This window comes from Ornithodoros turicata, chromosome 9 (assembly GCF_037126465.1).
Source record: "Ornithodoros turicata isolate Travis chromosome 9, ASM3712646v1, whole genome shotgun sequence".
Classification (NCBI taxonomy): domain Eukaryota; kingdom Metazoa; phylum Arthropoda; class Arachnida; order Ixodida; family Argasidae; genus Ornithodoros; species Ornithodoros turicata.
This window is the reverse complement of record NC_088209.1, coordinates 44331933-44347030: the sequence shown is the minus strand read 5'-3', so window position 1 is coordinate 44347030 and position 15098 is coordinate 44331933. Positions and strand designations below refer to the sequence as shown.

Sequence of the window (15098 nt, the reverse complement as noted above, 5' to 3'; positions counted from 1 at the left end):
TCCTTCCTTCATTCATTGTTGTTGTTGTAATCGTCCACCAAACAGAAGCATTCCGTCAATTTCTTCTCGATGGCCCGTTGTACAGCTCTCTGCCGAAACAGTCGGAGTGCATTGTGGGTGCTTGTCGAGAAACAGACGAATGCGCGCAGGAGGAGGAGGAGGCTCCTCGACAAACACCTCTAAGCACAAGTGGTCCCAACGCGTCCTCTCGTCTGCATTTAGTTCAACCGGGGCTGCCCGTATTTTTTAAAATTTCCTTTAAATTAAAGGGCATGCAGCTTTGAGTACACTTCACACGGACAGAGAAAGAGGGATAATTTTTCACAGGTAAGCTCTTTATTTTGAGGAAAAATCTGTTTATTCGTATCGCACGCATCTGACAACTCGGAATTGCTTGCAGTGCTACTTTGCTGGTGCCATTATATTACCTACTAAGAAAGTATGTGTGGCTGCTCCTATCAATCTCAAAACTATGTATTTTCTATAAACAATGCGCTTGTGCTATACAGGTTCCCCTCACCGTCGCTCAGCTGTGCCGAAGAAGCGGATGCAGAACCTGCGCCAATTTGTTCCACTGTTCTTGTAATTTGTGAGGTACTTTGGAAGTAAATAAACTGCTGTGCTAACCTCGTATGTGCAGTCGCTCTTACAGCGTGTGTGATAAGTCACGCGTGTGCATGCTCTTCGTGCACAGCGCTGACAGCTGAACAACTGCAACACACTCATGAAAATAACGTTATTAACAGTGAGTGTGCAAACATGTAAGAGTGAAAGGAGGATGAGTGAGAGAGAATGACTGGTTTGTCCCTTCAGATGACGCACCCTGGAAGTCGTTGAGAAGGCGTGTTAGCTTAGCTCAATTGGTAGAGCCCTGAACCGGTAATCCAGAAGATGTGGGTTCGAGTCCTACAGCTGGCTAACCTTTTCAGTGACTTTAATCTTTCATAGAGGAATGGGGAGTTTCATCGCCAGGGTCTACACTCCACCGCATAGCTGGTGGTGGTGAATAAAATAATGAGCCCCTTCACAATAAGGATCGAGGTCTTATTGTAGAACGCACGCTCGTAGAGCATAATACGATAATGGAAAAAGTCAAACGAGAACCATACAACACCAAACCGCACAATAACGAACGAGAACCGCGAGGAACACCACACGAAAACCGAACAAACAAAAAATATACAAACGGAGGTACCTTACAATAACAAACAATGTGAAACCTGTGGAATACATCAGCAAACTGATTCCTAAGAAAGATGCGTGCTAATCAGCAATGAGGAGCGTTCAAAGCGCAATAAGTATTCAAAATCAAATTGCTTCCCATTGTTTCCTATGGGAGCAGCCTCCAACATGGCGGCAGGTTGCCGCACCTCTCTCCCACGAGCCCTCTCCTATGACCGATCCAGCCTTTATACACAGAGATCAGTGCCCAGAATGTCCAGAACGCTCTCTCCGTATAGTTCTACTTAGCGCCGATAGAGCGGCTCTCCAACCGTTAAAGTTAACGTTGCAGAAAGCTGTACGACTTTTGGAGGCGCCTGTCCACTAAGGAATGTCGAGGAATTGAGACAGTGCATATCGCAAAAAAACCATTACGCGTTAATACGCAAATCCGAAGCAAACGTTGTCTCGTGAGAATCCACCGAAACCAGGGTGTCTCTCACAAAATATGGTTTCTTACTATGACACCACAGTTAATTTCTTATAATTAGTTCTTAGTTTCACTGCTGCGGCAAATAAAGAATGATTTCATAAGAATACCGGAAGCACAGTGCACGAAACAATTTGCTGCGTAATTGGAGGAACAATAATCATGGTACAACGGGCAGAATGAGGTATAAGGTTGCACGAAAGAGTGTTCCTCCCTGTCCTCTCTCCACATCTGTACTCCTCTCATAGCCATAGTTGCTTCGCGGCGCTAACACGGAATTAGACAAGGAAGTTGATGCCAACCCTGAGTAGCGAGGTATCGCAGAGGGGTGGATGAAGAAATAGGAAATGCATTTAGGAACAAGTCCTTTTAAAAGGCATTTAATCATCGTGTAAAGTGGAAATAAAGCAAAGCAAAAAGAATTTTATTTAACACCTTCATCTTGTTTTATTGCGGTTCCTTTTCATGTCCATTTCTAAATGTTTAGTTGGTATATTACGTATTGAGCCATCCTACTGAAAACACCAAATGCTTCTCTAGTAATCCGAGGAGCTTATACGCGTTCTCCCTATTTATATTCACGCTAAGTAACGACATCAGCTGACAACGATAATCAGTACACTCTAAAATAACCATCTGCTGGACCACATTTATAATCTCTTGCCTCTTTGATATGGAAACAATCAAAGTAAGCAAACACAAAAGTTGTCATGGCCGGTTAATAGAACTTTGGCTAACATAGTGTGTCGTTGGAGTAAATTTCATAATTTCGGGCAAGTGCGGAAGCAGGTATCCGAAGGCATTTCGCTTAATGTGATGTGCTTCCCTATATAAACAAGTTTTGACAAAGTTCATAGAATACAGCGTAGTTGTCATACCTCGCTTTATTAGCCAATTCATCTGCCACTTTATTACCAACTATCCCGATATGAGAATGTATGTGATGGAGTGTAACCACAGTGTTCCGCTAAAACTCCGCAACAACAGGTTGCAAATCCCTAATTCTTGGGTTCGGGTGTCTCGTTTTTTAAACCGAAAGCAAAAGCTGACTTGGAGTTTGAATAGATATACAGGGGATGTTTGCCTCTAACGTGTCCAGAAATATTATTTAAAGCGAGCGATAAAAGAGAAACGAGCGCTACTTTTCAGCTACTTGACTAAGAATACTAGTGATGCGGTAACTGTTTTTCTTACTCAAGTAGCAGAAAAAGAACCACTTGCTTTTCTTTTATCGCTCGCTTTAAATATAATTTCTGGACACGTTAGAACAAACACCCTGTGTACCACATTATACTTTGTGTTCTCCAGGGGGTATTGATTTTCCTTTCTTTTTCTTTTGTGTGTGTGTGACAGCAGCTCGGCGTCCAAGACAATGGAATGGGGGGATAGTTTCCGAATGCCGCTCCAACCGTTCCAATGCACTTGGACCAGTCTGTGAACATCGATCTCCTTGAATATGACACAGAATCTTGTGTATGAAATGTGCGGACCTTGTTTCCCAGAAGCATAGTGGATTCCTTCTGGCCCAAAAGAGGTACCGCTGATTTCTATGATCTTGTCCATTTCCCAAAGTAGAAATAGTTTTGCCGCCAAGGAGGCCTGTCAGTGAATAGGAATGGCGTCCCACAAAATTAGTAAGTCTACATTAACTGTGGTGCAGCAGGCATGACAAATTCAAAGAAGTTGTAGGATATCGATTGCGGTAAACAACAAACAACAAATAAATCGTGAGGTGGGCTCCACCAACTGAGGGCAGCATATAAAATGGCTAAATCAGGGCTCTCATAGCTTGTTGTTTTATACCACTATAGACGCGGCTAAAAGAAGCGCAGTTATCGTAGGAATTTTTTTCTTCACTGCATTTAAATGGTGCAGAAAGCTCAGTGCACAATCGTAGGTTACCCGAAGGTATGCGTGCTCTTCACATTACTTTGATTTATCTTTATTATAGGGGTCAATTTTCAAATGTTGTCCCATAAATAAGCAATAGGGATGAAATTAGAATGTAGTCTATGTTCATCCGCCGTAGAAGCGGCACATCGTCCGCATACGACAACCTGCGGGCATTATTAGCATCGAAAGCAGAGAAATGAGGTAGATAACTCTGTTTTATCGATATAATCAGGCTTGAGCGCAACACTCGTAGTAATAATTGCCCCACGGAGTAACCTTGAGCGTCGCTTCAACTATGACTCGCTCGTAACGTACACTAATCCATTAGCAGCATCGCCACGCAAAAAAATTGGTTCCTATCAACGCTAACAAAAAACGACGAGTTTCCACGAGACTCTAGTAAATGTTGCACAGACCACGAGAAATGGTCGTAAAAATGAGAGCGAGTTCCAATAAAGAGGTTCGAATGATAGTGGTTAATATGGGAGTTTTCCGTGAAAATTAGGATAAGTCGTGCGGGTGATAGTGGTCTCCAAAATTGCGAGTCAATAAACTCAGTCCCGAATACAAGACGGTTCGTGAAAAGTGTCGTTATTTGGTCGTTAACCAGGATCGCCGGGAGAGAGGTCCACCAGAACAATACATCCTGAAATAGCTCTGGTGTTTCTGTAACACGCTAATCCAAGTTGACGTTGAAAAGCCACACGCGGAGAGAGTCAGGCTGGTTTAGCGATGAGGACCCAAGTGACTTTTGCGAGAAGCAACCAACTTTGCACATGCAGTCAGAACGCAGAGCGGGAAATACTTTCGCAAACAATCGAAATTAAATTTCCATTTTAGAATCACGTGAAACCGTTGGCAAAGATGGTTTCGCCCATTAACTTCACTCGAATGTCTTTCAGTCAAAAGCACTTAACTAATCCCACACTGTCTACGCAACAAAGTGTACGACCATCCTCTGTGTAATCAACTAGTGCAGAAATATGTGCCTTTTCTGTTCTTTCTTTTCCACTTTTGTGTCCAGAATGCTTCCATCGTAATACCTTGACAGTATATTTCAAAGTTTGCTCGAATTTTCAGCGTGAATGTCGTTTCATGTTACGCAGTTGATTTGCCAAGAAAGTGCTCATAAATAAAGTATTAAGGACGAACACATTGGCATCAGCAGTGCGGCACCATAATAATTGATAATGGGATAGCGGAGAAATACTACCGATTGCGTACATTACTGAGATTCTCACTTGCACATCAAGACTGGCATTTCATTACAAGCGGTTTCCAAATGCGTGACATTCCAGGAACGCTCTCGGGGTGCTGTCTGAAAATCGCTTGCAGGGGCATTTTCTACTAGTGTTGCTGAAATACTCAAGCTTAGGCTATGTATTTCAACTATCATGCGATTTAACATAATCGCGAGTTTCAGTACATTGGAAGAATTGTACGAAAACGATACGATAAAGCTATCTATCAAATCCAAGTTTCCCAATGTAATGTCGTCAAAGAGACAGAGCTATTGGCTTCTCATGTTTTCGGGACCGTTATCGTGTGCACCTTCCGATGTACTAAAGCTGGCTAACATGTGTCAAAAGGGGATATGCTTATTCAAAACAGAAGACTTGCTGTTCAAAAGGGGAATATGTAAAGGAAAAGTTTAGTATCATGAATGCGTCATTGAATGAAATTGAAAAAAATATCCTCAATACAGGCGGCGATTGTTTTATCTGTTCCCACGATCATGTTCTGCGGCAATGTTTTACCCAAGACCTAAGTTGCACAACTGAGCAAGTTTCCTCTTGTAATTGAAATGTGCATTCATATCTCTCTTCCTATTTTTCATTGAAAAACGCGAGTTGAGATTATGGAATTTTTTAACCGTTCCATATATTCTGCATTACTCGTGTATACGACACTTACATTCCTCAAGTCACTGATTACTTATTACATTCCTCATGTATTCGAGACCGTTATTCGTCAGCCTATACAAAATACGGGGGAGAGAAGTGGTTTCGTACGTTCTTCTCTCATATGAATTGTTACTTGATATAAGTGAATCCACTTACTTGAAATAGAAATTCTGATCCAATAGAAAAATTCAAGGGACATACTTTAGCAACGATGCCGCGGCCTTTTCGAACAGAAAAAAACAAGAAAAGCCAAAAATGCGCTGCTTTCTCAACTATTTGAAGACAATCTCCGAATTTACGAACCAAAGTATGTTAAAAATATGCACTTTTTAAAATATGTCTTACGAAAATTACTTTTTCAAAACGGAGCAATCCAGCTGTCTATATTCTACCACAATCCCCCTACTTCAGCGCCACTAACAATGAACACGGAAATTGATAGAAATGCGAAACAGAATCCTTAAATTTTACAGCCTTTTTTGCGTATTACGAACTTAATTAATAAACGTATTGCAAACAACGCAAAAATTTGGCAGACAAAAAAGCTAGAAATGTACGAAACAACAAAGCAGACGACACATAAGCGGCAGTTTTGAAACACGAACTTTCGAAACGAGTGCGAAAAATGAACCTCTTCACGCTAGGCCCTGTGAGACGTAACTTGCGTAGGACTAACGTAAGACTTGCACCAGAATAAGTACTAATATTCACGTGACCTAACCTACCCAGGTGAAAAATGTCTGGAATCCCAAGTGGTTTATGAAAGGATTTCCACTTGAAACCACTTACGTACAAAGTGGTTCAAAGTGGTTTCAAGTGGAAATCCTTTCATAAACCACTTCGGATTGCAAACATTTTTCACCTGGGTAACCTCAGTCACGTCAGATGCAGTCTACGTCAGCCCTCTCGACACATGGAATACGTATTCACCTACCCTGACCTTACCTCAATCACGTCGGATGCACAGTCTACGTCTGCCCTCTCGAGACATGGAATACGCATTCACCTGGACCTAACCTAACCTCAGTCACGTCGGATGTACAGTCTACGTCAGCCCTCTCGACACATGGAATACGCATTCACCTGACCTAACTTAACCTCAGTCACGTCAGATGTACAGTCTACGTCAGCCCTCTCGACACATGGAATACGCATTCACCTGACCTAACCTAACCTCGGTCACGTCAGATGTACAGTCTACGTCAGCCCTCTCGACACATGGAATACGCATTCACCTGACCTAACTTAACCTCAGTCACGTCGGATGTACAGTCTACGTCAGCCCTCTCGACACATGGAATACGCATTCACCTGACCTAACTTAACCTCAGTCACGTCAGATGTACAGTCTACGTCAGCCCTCTCGACACATGGAATACGCATTCACCTGACCTAACCTAACCTCGGTCACGTCAGATGTACAGTCTACGTCAGCCCTCTCGACACATGGAATACGCATTCACCTGACCTAACTTAACCTCAGTCACGTCGGATGTACAGTCTACGTCAGCCCTCTCGACACATGGAATACGCATTCACCTGACCTAACTTAACCTCAGTCACGTCAGATGTACAGTCTACGTCAGCCCTCTCGACACATGGAATACGCATTCACCTGACCTAACTTAACCTCAGTCACGTCAGATGTACAGTCTACGTCAGCCCTCTCGACACATGGAATACGCATTCACCTGACCTAACTTAACCTCAGTCACGTCAGATGTACAGTCTACGTCAGCCCTCTCGACACATGGAATACGCATTCACCTGACCTAACTTAACCTCAGTCACGTCAGATGTACAGTCTACGTCAGCCCTCTCGACACATGGAATACGCATTCACCTGACCTAACTTAACCTCAGTCACGTCGGATGTACAGTCTACGTCAGCCCTCTCGACACATGGAATACGCATTCACCTGACCTAACTTAACCTCAGTCACGTCAGATGTACAGTCTACGTCAGCCCTCTCGACACATGGAATACGCATTCACCTGACCTAACTTAACCTCAGTCACGTCAGATGTACAGTCTACGTCAGCCCTCTCGACACATGGAATACGCATTCACCTGACCTAACTTAACCTCAGTCACGTCAGATGTACAGTCTACGTCAGCCCTCTCGACACATGGAATACGCATTCACCTGACCTAACTTAACCTCAGTCACGTCAGATGTACAGTCTACGTCAGCCCTCTCGACACATGGAATACGCATTCACCTGACCTAACTTAACCTCAGTCACGTCAGATGTACAGTCTACGTCAGCCCTCTCGACACATGGAATACGCATTCACCTGACCTAACTTAACCTCAGTCACGTCAGATGTACAGTCTACGTCAGCCCTCTCGACACATGGAATACGCATTCACCTGACCTAACTTAACCTCAGTCACGTCAGATGTACAGTCTACGTCAGCCCTCTCGACACATGGAATACGCATTCACCTGACCTAACTTAACCTCAGTCACGTCGGATGTACAGTCTACGTCAGCCCTCTCGACACATGGAATACGCATTCACCTGACCTAACCTAACCTCGGTCACGTCAGATGTACAGTCTACGTCAGCCCTCTCGACACATGGAATACGCATTCACCTGACCTAACTTAACCTCAGTCACGTCAGATGTACAGTCTACGTCAGCCCTCTCGACACATGGAATACGCATTCACCTGACCTAACTTAACCTCAGTCACGTCAGATGTACAGTCTACGTCAGCCCTCTCGACACATGGAATACGCATTCACCTGACCTAACTTAACCTCAGTCACGTCAGATGTACAGTCTACGTCAGCCCTCTCGACACATGGAATACGCATTCACCTGACCTAACTTAACCTCAGTCACGTCAGATGTACAGTCTACGTCAGCCCTCTCGACACATGGAATACGCATTCACGTGACCTAACTTAACCTCAGTCACGTCAGATGTACAGTCTACGTCAGCCCTCTCGACACATGGAATACGCATTCACCTGACCTAACTTAACCTCAGTCACGTCAGATGTACAGTCTACGTCAGCCCTCTCGACACATGGAATACGCATTCACCTGACCTAACTTAACCTCAGTCACGTCGGATGTACAGTCTACGTCAGCCCTCTCGACACATGGAATACGCATTCACCTGACCTAACCTAACCTCGGTCACGTCAGATGCACAATCTACGTCAGCCCTCTCAACACATGGAATACGTACTCACCTGGACCTAACCTAACCTCAGTCACGTCGGATGCACAGTCTACGTCTGCCCTCTCGAGACATGGAATACGCATTCACCTGGACCTAACCTAACCTCAGTCACGTCGGATGCACAGTCTACGTCAGCCCTCTCGACACACGGAATACGTATTGACCTAACCTCAGTCACGTCGGATGCACATTGTACATGGGGCCCACTCTTCGTCATGTGCAATACGTAATCACCTGGCCTAACCTAACCTCAGTCACGCCGAATGCTTATTCTACATGGACCCACTCTTCGACATGTACAATACGTAATCACCTATAGCCTATAACCTAACCTCAGTCACGCCGAATGCTTATTCTACATGGACCTACTCTTCGACATGTGCAATACGTAATCACCTGACCTAACCTAACCTCAGTCATGCCGGGTGCACATTCTACATGGACCCACTCTTTGACATATGCAATACGTAATCACCTAGCCTAACCTAACCTCAGTCATGCCGGATGCACATTCTGCATGGACCCACTCTTCAACACGTACAATACGTAATCACCTAGCCTATAACCTAACCTCAGTCACGCCGGATGCACATTCTACATGGATCCACTCTTCGACATGTGCAATGCGTAATCACCTAGCTTATAACCTAACCTCAGTCACGCTGGATGCACATTCTACATGGACCCACTCTTCGACATGTGCAATACGTAATCACCTAGCCTAACCTAACCTCAGTCACTCCGGATGCTTATTCTACATGGACGCACTCTTCGACATGTGCAATACGTAATCACCTGTCCTAACCTAACCTCAGTCACTCCGGATGCTTATTCTACATGGACCCACTCTTCGACATGTGCAATACGTAATCACCTGACCTAACCTAACCTCTGTCATGCCGGATGCACATTCTACACAGACCCACTCTTCGACAGCAATACCTAACCTGGGAAAAGATGCACTCTCTCCACATCCAGGAGTTGCTTTTTGTTTTAATTTGTAGCATTTTATTATTTCCATTTAACATAAAAAGTTCCATTAAGCAAAACCATCTTATGCAACCCTATACCCAAAACGCGTCTCATGCGACTATACCGGATAGCAGACGACTATGCGATGCATAGCCGATCGCCGATCACTCGTCCGTATGCACTCGTATCGTCTGGCAACACTGACAACGTGCCAAAATTGCCAAATGCTAATTCCACGCCTATCCGTCCGCCGCGGCATCGTTACTAAAGTGCAGCCAATTCAAGTACTGCCTAGAATGAGGTTGGTTGGTTGGTTTAAAGAAAAATAAAGTGGAGATTTTGGCTTCACTAGTGTGAGGCAGCAACTCCACATGACTTCCAACTACTGTAATGATGATGCCGATGTGGATGATGAAGAGGAGAATGAACAAAACGTCGCGTGACTTCGTCATTCCTCTTTTTGTCACTGGAGTCTAATACACGGTAAATAATCGTCGGGTGTCATTGTCTCTACCTTTCTTTATTTCCAGCCAGAGGCGGATGTCCTGAACCCCACTCGATTTATGTCGTTACATACAGTCTCAATAGGGAGTGAAGTAGGATGTTGTCTAAGGCAAGGTCCCCAGCCCCTTTAGAAAAATGCGCCTCTATTTCAAGCGCAACTAAGTTAAGCCGTTACGAGAGACTGTGTGGTAAATTAGATCTTTTATGGCGTAACAGCTGTCAATGTCAGCAGACTGCTCTGCAACAACAACAGTAAATAAATAAATAGTGATGATGACATGTTATACTTCCCGTACCCTACTTCAAAGAGGTCTAATGTGAGAGGATGAATGAAAGGCAATTAAGCCCAAAGAGATGACAGGTCGGGCCTTTTAAAGTTCTTGGAGGAGGAGGAGGTAGCTTGAAGGAAAGCAAATACTGAATCAAGAGCCCCGCAATGATGAGCAGGAGCGATCCATGGGCCAAGGACTTTGGACAAACTGAATGGTCTACGGTCCAGCATTTCAACTTGACGTCTAAGCACCCGCCGTTCGCGCGTTTACCGGTCGCAGAGGACGACGGTGTGATGAATCGTAGATGGGGTATGGCAACTTGAGCACAGCATGGTGTTACTGTGATTCAGCTTGTGCTGGGACACCTGGGTGAAGGCGATGTGTAGCTGCGAAAGTAGGCACCTATCGTCTTGAATGATAATGTTGCATACAGGAGTGACCAGTGAGTGATGGGCCATGGGTGATAGCAATGCAGACAAAGGGAGCTCTTATTCCCGTTGGAGAGTATGATGGTTGGAGTACGTTTGTGGCAGTTAACAGTAGCCGTCAAATATGCCACTTGATTGTCTCAAATTCCAATGTGGCCCGGGACCCACTAGTGTCAACCGGTGTCTTCTCTCCCCAGAGTCATCATGAGGATACTCACTACCACCGGAGCCATAGAGCCAAGGATACCCAGGTTTCCTGCGCATTGTACGATTGATTTTGAGTCAGTGTATAACACCCAGCGAGGATAGTAGTACTAAGCCTGTAGCCCCAGCAGGAATAATAAGATGGCGTATAGCTCCGCAGAAGTCGATGAAATACGGCGCGACAGTCGAAACTCACATGATATGTACTCGTCCTGCATGACAAAGGGATGCATCTATAATGGAGGACGAGGAGACATCTGTAAATACAACCTGTGTACTTTGTATCTATCACTTCCAGAGTAGACCGCTTAAGAGCAGGAACAGGAACTTGGCCCCATGAGGCCAGAAATATGGGTCGAGAGGGATGGGCTCGGTAGTGTGAAGGGGTGGTGTGGGTAACACTAAGTAAATACAAGGATGCAGCCCGTTGCAGTTTGGGCACACAGGAAGGGTTTACTGTGCTTCCGCTTACGTGTCACCATTATTCCCCAAACTTAAGAAAATGTCTTTTCCACGTGTACACCGGTTAGCTTGCCTCAACCTTCTTTATTCGTCTCTAACATGTGTAACTTTTGTCGTGGAAAAACGTGAGAATTAGAATATTGTACAATGGAATTCTTTATCCGAGTCATTTTCAGGGCAATCGTACCTTATACCGAAGCTTTGATTACTGCAATATTCTTCTCTGTACCTTGTGTTCGTAAATTGCGCGCTGTTTCTCTTTCTGGGGATGCAACTTTCGGTGTGCCTATTATTATTCATTCCTTTGCTCGTGTCAGCCGGCAGCACACGTTCATGCAAGAGGCATCTTGTGCCCTTGCCTCGAGACGCAAGAAGAGAAACAAATTTTCGGCCCTTAATTGAGATAAATCAGGGTTAAAACTTGTTCGCTGTCGCCTCACAAGACGCTTAAGCCTGAAGTAACGACACTGCCTCCGCGCATGCAGTGGTGCTGTATTTTCACTTTTTTTCTATTTGAAGTTGAATAGCGTGCTAGCCTTCAGGGAGAAAAAAAAATGGGTCGATACCTTGCGTTTTCAGGCGCTCATGTGTGACTGCTCAGGTTCTGTTCGCGTAAAAAAAATATCGGGTAACGACGAGTATTATGTGAGAATTGCGCCGGTAGTCGACTCTCGTTCCCCTGCCTGCAACGCAAACTTACAGTGTCATATTGTTCATACCTTGCAGTCTTGCCGTAATCTGGCGTCGTAGCTGTTAGAGACAATATTTACAGCAAGTGGCACCACCTTAAAGGAGCCCAGAAGGCCATCTGAAAGATGTACTGTTTCTGACGTATTATGAAAGAATGTGACTTGATTTGACACAAAACATTTCTCTCTATGCAATATTTCCCCTAGAAAGAAAAAAGAAAACGAGCATCGACGCGCGCGTTCCCGCTCAACTCGTTCTGCCGCCATTGCTCAGTCACTGCACTGCAAACAAAAAAGTCAGTCGGTACACGCAGATCCACTTTCTTCTCCGTGGGTGAGTAAATTTAAAGCGCTCGAAAAAGCGTCCGTGATAAGCCCAAGTATTATGATTTACTCACTTTCTTCCTAGCTCATGAAGAATTCAAAACGTGTCGCCGAGAAAAAAAAAGAAAATAAATAAATAAAAATAAAATCTTCTCCATCAGTTGGCTGTCGTCCGGGGATGATCGATATGGCCGTCACGGGGCTTTCCCGTTGTGGATATTTCGCGATTGAGGGATCACGCAGCTTGAAGCTGTCAGACGCGATAGCAGCTATTTGCTAAACGAGACAAGGGACCAAGGATTATGGATGTGGCCGTCAAATTCAACGAGTCACTTGGAAGTATGAGTCAACTTTCACTGCCGTACTTTAATAATTGGACAAAGGGTACAAATAAACGTGCACGTGGATGCATATTCACAAGTTAACAGTACCCTCTGCTGCCGGGGTTTCGCTATTAGAATAAAAGCGTACTTTCTTCGGCAAAATCTAATAATAATTTTGTAAAATATACTATCTTAATGAACAGGGAACCTCATTTGTGCATCTTTTGCAAAAGAATTAAGATGGCAGATATCCAGATGAATCTCATTATGTTTTCGTGCAGTGCGTGCAAACAAAAAAGGAAAGAACCCGAGCAAATAATTGCATTGCCTCTTTCGAAAATATGTGATGAGTTCCTGTCTACGCGCCCGTCATTAAAGGAGCATTAAAAGTAAAAGTATCCAACATGGCCAAAAACTGTTGCCATCTTGTAAAGTATTGTATGAAGAGCAATTTCATTTACAAAATCGCGGCGAGAGGTTGGAGCGCTCCAACTGCAAACCGTCTGTGAGAGAGAGCCCTCTCATTCGCTGGTAGAAACTGTTGTTCATTAAATGATGTTTTCTAAAAAACAAAGCGTATATACCAGCCGACAATATAGTATTACGATTCGTGGCCTCTGTGCAATCCTCGGTGGGGAGCGACGTCAGTCATGGTAAAAACGCCTTCCCACTCGACTGCAGCCCACCAGTGCTCCCTGCATCGCTCGGAATCTTGCCGAATTGATAAATCAACAAGTGGTAAGTTCATGCACCTCTTACAGCCAAAAGGTTCAGGACATGCCAGAACATTTTTGTTATTCGAGGTGTAAAAAAAAAAAAAAGATGTACTACACGACGTCTACACTTTGCATTGTTGCCTCGTCCTCTTCCTTTCATTTCGTCGCAATGTTAAGGGGACGTAAATTTTACCTTACCTAACTTTAACCTACCGTTTAGCAGCAGTCTTTAAGTTTTAGTGGTTCACAGTTACATCCACAAGCAACGCAGACAACTTAGCTACCACGAGAAGAGGTTGGCGTCGCACCACCTAGACGCCGACCGCCGAACCAAGAGACAAGACACAAGAGACAAGAGACGCGACCTCTCTTTTTTCTTTAGAAATTGGCGATAGCTTTTTGCACTGGAGTTCAATGGTATGCCGTACGCCATTTCCCAGCACGTTTCGGTACAGTAAAGGATGATCCTTTTTTTTTTTTTTTGCGTGACGGTTCCTGAATAACGCACTAAAAAGAAATATGCCTTCCATGCTCCTTTAAAAGCGAGAATACTTCCGAGGCGTCTCTCCGACGCATTCGCTAATTCTCAGTCGTGTCCCCATACCAACTAACCGCTCACCTCTCTGTAGATTCTATCTTGTAACGTTGCCTAAAGATTTTGCAATTGCATGCGACAACACGAAACCTTTTTCTTTCTTTTTCTTTTAAACCACGGTTATGTATGCGAAGAGCAGTTGGACATACGTTCTAGCGTCAACATCATTTCAAAAATGATTCTATGCGATACTGTCACGAACATCTGCTGCTGTCCCTTGAAATGAAATGCAATTCCAGCAGGGCAAAGAAGTTGCCTCTCCTTTATCGTTAAAGTACGATTTTGATTTTATGACACACAGCTGCTCTCACGGAAAGAAAGCATGGACGGCTTATTTGAAAACGTTTCCAAACGGCTTTCCGTGAAGTTCAACGGTCGCTTTTTTTCTGTGAGACACGGTCGCATATTCGCTTTCGTAGAGGTAATGATAGTTGATTACTTTACGAGGCCGCGCTGAAAAGTTCTCGGTCTGACCCACTTCCCATACGAACGCACTCTCGTCATAGCAGGCACAAAGAACAAGACGAAGAAGAAGAAACGAAAGTAGGCTTGTAACGCGAAGCATTGTCGCGTTAAGTAGGCACCCCGGAGCGCGAGTGTTTCAGACTTCACTCACTTAACGCGACGCAAGCAACACTCGCGCACCCGGGAGTGCGAGACTCCGAGCCGCTCCCCGCGCACTCGTTTTGAAATGGGGGCTTTGAAGCAGGCGACAAGCGCCCGGGCGTTTGATATTTTCCGTGACTTACTTCCTGTTGAGCGTCGGCAGGACAACCTTCGACGTGTGGGCTCGGAAGCAAAATACGGACTTTCTGCGTTACTCAATGCTCCGATTTCAGAAAACTGTGGTATTTTTATAGCTCTTATCATCCTTTTGTATTAGTGTACAACTTTCACGCGGGTATCGGCAGTTATTCGCGGGAAATGCGCTGCTTTACTGCACGTGGTCATCTTGACAGT

General features: G+C 44.5%; 1 protein-coding gene across 7 annotated transcripts in view; it reads left to right on the top strand.

Moving 5' to 3' along the window:
• The window catches only part of LOC135369079 (uncharacterized), a 55126-nt gene that overhangs the window by 33494 nt on the left and 6534 nt on the right, over nt 1–15098 (top strand). The window contains exon 1 of one of the 7 annotated variants that reach the window (XM_064602736.1): nt 3164–3185. The exons of 5 other annotated variants lie outside the window; for them this stretch is intronic. The gene's annotated coding sequence lies outside the window, so the exon portion shown is untranslated. Of the gene's footprint in view, nt 1–3163; nt 3186–13537; nt 13566–15098 lie in introns of those variants that run through there. One more of the 7 variants, XM_064602734.1, reaches the window with a different exon arrangement.